Below are 7,500 nucleotides of genomic sequence, written 5' to 3'. Positions count from 1 at the left end.
CACCTTACTTTTGCCTACATTTATCTTCAGCTTCCTTCTTTCACACACCTTCTCACACTCTGTCACTAACTTCCTCAATCCCTCCTCTGATCCTGCTACAAGTGCAGTGTCGTCAGCAAACAACAACTGACTTATTTCCCTCTTTTCTCCATTTTCTTTAACCGTCTCCAACCCCTGACCCACTACCTTTGCATTCACCTGTCGCTGGTGCCTGTGTGCAGCATGAGTCTGCAGGACTACCAACTGTACTGATCTGCACGGCAGAAATTGAGTGTAATTATTATTGGAATGGAGTAATAGGTTTGGATAGTTAAGGTTGGGTTAGGTTAGACTGGGTTAGGTTAGATTAGATGAGGTTAACTTAGACTGAGATTGGGTAAGGTTGGGCTCTATTAGATTAGGTTATATTTTTTCCATGAAAGGTTAAGTACAATAACCTGACCTATTCTAATTTGAGCGTTAAGAAAAAAAGAAATAACAAATACAAAAAATAAAATCTACTGGTGTCACCAAGGCACAGGTCCAACGGGATTGATATTCATTGATCCTCCCTCCCTCCCTCTCTCCCTCCCTCCCTCCCATTCCCTCCCACTCCCTACCTCCTTCACTCTCACTCCCATACCCTCCCCTTGCCCTTCCACTCCCTCTCTTCCTCCCTCACTCCAACTCCCTTCCTTCCTCCTTCACTCCCACACACTCACTCCCTCCCAGCCAATTGAAGTGACCGTTAATGAGGTTAGCCGGCAGGGCGGACAGAGAGAGGGGCACCATCTCTGTATACCTAACCAAGATTAACATTACTGAGTCGGGTTACTCCTCCGTAGTAAGACAAAGACGCTGTATCATCAGACCACGGGGTAGCCCGACGGTCCTACATTGGTTATCACCTTTACCTATTCTTTCCTGGAGTCGTGTGACGTCAAATAAAACAAAAACTCTCAAGTAGAAAACGGGGATTGACTGAGTTTGATCAATTCAACCCAATACACCTTTCGTTGATTATCACAGTTTTCATCGTTTTATTCTGGCTGTCGTCTGGAGATTTTATTACAGATGAGGGAATTCCCTCTCTCCTCCTCTCCTGGAAGCGAAGGCGGGGGGAGGGAGTCATAACTTATCTAAATAAAGACTTTCACTGCTTTTTACGATTTTATTCAGCTCATGGCTGGACCACTTTGCAGCCAAAGAAGAAGGAGGAGGAAGAGGAGGAAGAAGAGGAGGAGGAGGAGGAGAAGGAGAAGTAAGAGGACAAGGAGGAGGAGGAGAAAGAAGGAGAACAAAGGAACACAAAGGAACACAAAGGAAGAACAAACAACAGCAGACCTACTGGCCCTAACGAGGCTGTTTGTGTTTACTATACTAAGCTACAGGAAAACAGGGCATATAGGCGATAGAAGATGTACTGACACTACTGCTGCCACTACCCTATCCAATTACTTTTAAATGCCGGGCTGTCAGATTTCTTATTGCAAGGGATAATATTTTATTTGATGATTAGACACCAAGTATTTATCTAGGCGATTTTTAAATGTTGTTATTGTGTTACTTTCAACGACAGTGGAAGGTAACGAATTCCACACATTAACAACCCGGTTAAAGAGGAAATGCTTACTTTCATTCGAAGAAAATATTTTACCAATTACTATATGCAACTACAGGCCAATCAGTTTGACATCGGTTATAGGAAAAATGCTTGAATCAATAATAGTAAATAGACTCAGAGAACACATCGAAGGGCATAATTTAATTCGTGATTCACAGCATGGTTTCTCCAAAGGTAAGTCATGTGTGACTAATCTTCTATCCTTTTACACTAAGGTATATAAGGCGTCAGATAACAATGATAATTACGATGTTATTTACCTTGACTTTAGCAAAACATTCGACAAGGTGCCACACCAGAGACTACTAAATAAAATCAAAGCCCATGGCATAGGAGGAAAAGTGTCAGAATGGATTAGAGCTAGGATTAGTAACAGAAAACAGCGGGTCACCATAAATGGAATAAAATCTAGGTTGGGTAATGTTACTAGCGGGGTCCCCCAGGGCTCGGTTTTGGGTCCCTTATTGTTCATTATGTACATAAACGACTTAGACGATGGAATAAATAGTGATGTTAGTAAGTTTGCGGACGACGCTAAAATAGGACGCCAAATTAGGTCAGGAGACGACGCAGAGATTCTGCAGGATGATCTTAATAAATTGTTAACATGGTCGGTGATATGGCAAATGAACTTCAATATATCTAAGTGTAGCGTGTTAAACGTAGGGCTACACAACCCCGAAAATAGATACAGCTTAGATAACACGTTTTTAGACAAATCTGAGTGCGAGAGGGACTTAGCAGTTCTGGTGAGTCTGGACCTTAAAACCAGGAAGCAGTGCATTAGCGCGAGAAATAAAACTAACAGAGCATTAGGCTTCATTGCTAGGACGGTAACGAATAGAAGTGCAGAGGTAATTATTAAACTCTATCTAGCGATAGTTAGACCCATTCTTGACTATGCGGTACAGTTTTGGTCTCCGTCCTACAAAATGGACATAAATTCACTAGAATCAGTACAGAGAAGAATGACCAAAATGATACATGGACTCAGAAATTTGCCTTACGAAGAGAGGCTTAGGCACCTAAACTTACACTCTCTGGAAAGACGCAGAGTGCGGGGTGATCTAATAGAAGTGTTCAAGTGGATCAAAGGCTATAACAAGGGTGAAGCAAACAAGGTCATCATAATAAAACAACAGGGCAGGACTCGCAGTAATGGGTATAAACTGGACATATTTAGATTTAATAAGGAAATAGGCAAGAATTGGTTTACTAATAGGGTGGTCGATGAATGGAATAAACTTAGTAGCCATGTAGTAAGCGCTGAAACTATCAGTTGTTTTAAAAAACTATTAGACAACTTTATGGATGGAGATGACAGGTGGTGATGGATACGGAGCTGCCTAGTGTAGGCCTTATGGTCTCTCGCAGTCTCCTTTATTCTTATGTTCTTATGTTCTTATGTTTAAAATCGTGACGTCTTCTTGTATTTGATTGGTCTAATAAGAAGTAATCTTCGACATTGGTGTTGTCAAAGCCTTTGAACATTTTAAAAACCTCAATTAAATCTCCTCGCATTCTCCTTTTTGAAAGTGATAATAAATTTAGACTTTTAGGTCTTTCTTCATACGGCAGATTTCTCATCCTTGGCATCATTTTGGTCATTCTCCGTTGCACTCTTTCTAGTTTACTAATATCTTTCTGGTAGTATGGGGACCAAAATTGTACACAATATTCGAGATGGGGACGGACCAAGGAATTATAAAGGTTTAGCAACATTTTTCCTGATTTATTTTCGAAGACTCTTCCGATAAAGCCAACCAATTTATTTGCTGTTTTAACAGCTTCTGAGCAATGTTGACTTGGCTTCAAGTCATTTGATGTTAAAATTCCTAGATAGTTTTCTTTAATTACTGAATCCAGTATTTCGCCATTCATCTGGTATTGGATGTGATCATTGTTACTTCCAATGTGCATGACTTTACATTTGTTAACGTTAAATTTCATTTTCCACTTGTTTGCCCAGCATGATAATCTATCTAAATCGGATTGCAGAGTTTCTTTGGTAGTTGTTACTTTACCGGTAATTTTTGTGTCATCAGTAAATTTTGATACTTTGCAGAGGAGGCCGTCGTCTAGATCATTTACATATATTAAGAACAAAACGGGTCCCAAAACTGATCCTTGCGGTACGCCACTTTTAACGTCGAGACAGCTAGATGAGGCCCCGTTAATTACAACTCTCTGTTTTAGCTCAGAGAGCCAATCTTTAATCCAGTTGTAGATATTACCAGAAATACTGTGCGCTTTTAATTTGTCGAGCAATCGTTTTAGGAAACTTTATCGAATGGCTTCTGAAAATCTAGATATATTGTATCAACAGATCTACATTCCTCCTATTTGATAAAGACTTCGTGAAAGAAGTCGAGGAGATTAGTTAAACATGAGCGTTTGCTACGGAAGACATGTTGTGAATCTTTCATAATTTCATTTTCTTCTAGAAATTTCACTACACTGTCGCGAATGATGGTCTCTAGCAGTTTACACGCAATCGAAGTCAGGCTAATCGGTCTGTAGTTGCCTGGTTGTGATTTGTCCCCTTTCTTGAATATTGGTGTTACGTTAGCATATTTCCAATCTGATGGGACTTTATACCAAGTGTTAAAGATTTGTTGAAAAGGATGCACAAGGGTTTACTGGTTTGATTTTTGACCTCTCGCAGAATTCTAGATGAAATTTTGTCAGGTCCCGGGGTTTTATTTATTTTGAGTTTATCAATTACTTGTTCGACATCACTTGGTAATTATGAGTTGATTTAAGACGTTTTAGGACATTTTATGTTTTGGTGGCTGATACACTGAGCAATCCTCGTCTGTGAAGATGGATGCAAAAATTTGATAGAGGATTGAGGCCATCTCATTGTCATCATCTGTATGTTTACCTTCATCGTTGTTTAGTGGTCCAATGCCACATGTAAGCGTTTTCTTCTAAAACTATAGAATTCTCTAGGGTTCGATTTGCTTGCCTCAGCAATATACTCTTCAATATTTTTCTTACTACGCTTTATCAGTGCTTTGGTTTCGCGGCCAATTCTGTCTAGTGTTAGTTTATCGTCTTGGCTTTTAGTTGATAAATATTTTTTGTACGCACACTTTTTACAAGAGAGGTTGTTACTAATTTCCCTATTCCACCACTTTGGTTTATTTGTTGCCGGACGCCTCTCACGATAGGGAACACAGAGGTTCAGAGCACTGTTTAGCTCCGTGGTGAAGTTTTCCACGCTTTATCAATATCAATCTCGTTCGAAGTTTTATTCCAGTCTGAGTTTTTTAGTAAGGATCGGAGTCTGTTAAAATTGGCTCTACGGAAGTCAGGTACTGAGCTTAGATAAAATAACTTTCATTTTCATTTTGAATGTGATGATACGATGATCGCTAGTACTGAATATTGGTCCGACATTCACTTCATTTACAAGATTCTCTATTGTAGAAGATATTAGGTCCAGGATATTATTTTCTCGGGTAGGGTTGTTTACGCATTGGTGGAAGTCACTTTCCTGTAAGTTACTATACAAGTCTCGGCCTGTGTGCAAATTCAAATCCTCGCCCCATCTCACCGGTAAGTTAAAGTCTCCCATCATTACTGTCTCGCAGCGTTAGGTTGGTTTCTGAGGAGGGAAGGAGGAGGAGGAAGAGGATTAGGTGCAGGAGACGGAGGAAGAAAAGTAAGAGGAGGCGCGGAGGAAGAAAAGTAAGAGGAGGAGGCGGAGGAAGAAAAGTAAGAGGAGGAGGAGGAGGAGGAGTACGATGAGGAGGAGCAGAAGTAGGAGGAGGATAAGAGGAGGAGGAGTAGGAGGAGAAGGAGAATGAAGAGTTGGGTTTGAAATAAAGGTAAAAGTAGGGTGAGGGAGAGAAAAGAGAGAAGGAGGAGGAGGAAGAAGAAAAGGAAGAGGAGAAGGAAGAGGAGGAGTAGGAGGAGGAGGAGGAGGAAGAAAAAGAGGAGGAGGAGGAATAAGAGTAGGAGAGGGAGGAGATGGAAGAGGCGTAGGCAGAGGAGGTGGAAGAGGAGGAGGAGCGGGAAATAAAGAGTTGTGAGGAGAGGGTGAGGAGGAGGAGGAGGAGAGGGGAAAGGATAAGGAGGAAGAGGGAGAGGATGATGAAGTGTTGGGTTAGCGATAAATGTAAGAGCAGGGTGAGGAGGAGGAGGAGGAGGAAGAGGAGGAGGAGGAGTTGGAGGAGACAAAAGAAGAGGAGGAAGCAGATGATGAAGAGTTAAGCTGGGAATGAATATGAGGGTAGTAGGAAGATGAGGAAAAAGAAGTTAAGGAGGAGGAAGAAGAGGAGAAGGAAGACGAGGTGAAGGAGGCGGAGACGAAGGGGAGGAAAGAGGAGGAGGGTGAAGAGGAGGAAGGTGAGAAGGCGGGGGAGGATGAAGAGGAGGAGGAGGAGAAAGAGGGGAAGTAGGAGGGGGAGGAGGAGGGGAGGAGGAGGGGGAGGCGGAGGACGAGGAGGAGGGGGAGGAGGATCTAGCGCTGTCGAAGGTATATAAACGCAGCGCCCAGTTAATTGGAAAAGTTGGAAAGGCAATCGGGGACAAGAGGAGCTGCAGTTTGAGTGGAGGGGGAGGTGGGAGGCGCGGGGGGGGGGGGTCCGATGGCTGAGTTGTTTCATCACAGAACCTCCGACACAAACAACGACAAAGTTGGCGCGCGCGCGCTCGTTCCCCGTCGCGGAGTCATTCAATCACTTACCAGGAGAGGGGTGGTGGGGGGGGGGAGAGGAGGAGGCCTAGGACTTTGGGGAATGGTTGATGGATGGTTGAACACTACGCACCTCTGTCACCACCACCTCTATCACAATCCACCACTACCTATCGCCACCAGCATACCTCTAGCACTATCACCAACACCACAGTTTAAACGGTTTAAACCATATCCCGACTTTCTTAAAACTTCTTAATAAAACATATAAAAAACATAATTTATATATTGAGTAGACTAAGTGAATAAGTAGACAGATCAAAATAGATATCTATCTATCTATATACCAAGGGGGTTTTTCCTCTCATATAAGGGAGATAGCCAACCAAGGCACGCACCCACCCCGACCCCCACCAATCCCTCTTCTATCAGCCAGCCATTTGTTTCCTTTCTATTTTATCTCCTTTCTGGGTGAAGACGAATATATGTAAGGATAGATAGCCAAAGAGATAAAAAGATAATTAGCCTCGTTAACATCTATGTTACCAAGATGTCACAGAGATGCATGAAATAGACTGACGGTAGCCAGAATAAAGACAAAAGTGTCACCCGGTACGGAAGGGGCTAATCGCTATCGAAAGACTACCAATGTGATGAATGGAATAGCCGGGCGGCAGAGTAAAATGATGATGATAACAATAATAATAATAGATACATACATACATATACCAAGGCTTTTTCCCCCTTACAAGGGAGGTAGCCAAAAAGGAAAAGGCATAAAATTATTTCCACCCATTCCATCCCTGAATACACTCCACACCCCTCCACCCTCACTCTTATTTTAGCACCTCCTGGATGACGGGTCATCCCTGCACCTTGTCCAATGCCCTGGGTCAGAAGAAGTGTCGCAAAATACAGCACATCCACAGCAAGGCCGCTTCATTAAATCGGCGACCCCCCCTCTCCGTCCCCCCATTGCATAAAAGGAGAAGACGGGGAGAAATCCCTTCGGGCTGCGTCAAATTTTGCTCACACATACTACCTCACCCCCCATCCCCCTGCCCATTCCACCTCATGGAATCACAACATCATCCATATACAATCATTCTCCATTCACCCCTGTCTTCTGTCCTCTCCCATCCTTCCTCAAAAGACATTCCCCTCTTCCCCAAAGCCCCCTTCACCCCATCCATCCACCTCATCCCCTCATGTTCACTCCCTCCACATCTGCCTTCCATACCTCTTTTACTAGTCT

The sequence above is a fragment of the Oratosquilla oratoria genome, chromosome 5 (genome assembly GCF_046742065.1).
Source record: "Oratosquilla oratoria isolate Oo_2021 chromosome 5, ASM4674206v1, whole genome shotgun sequence".
Taxonomy (NCBI): domain Eukaryota; kingdom Metazoa; phylum Arthropoda; class Malacostraca; order Stomatopoda; family Squillidae; genus Oratosquilla; species Oratosquilla oratoria.
Note: the sequence above shows the minus strand (reverse complement) of the source record.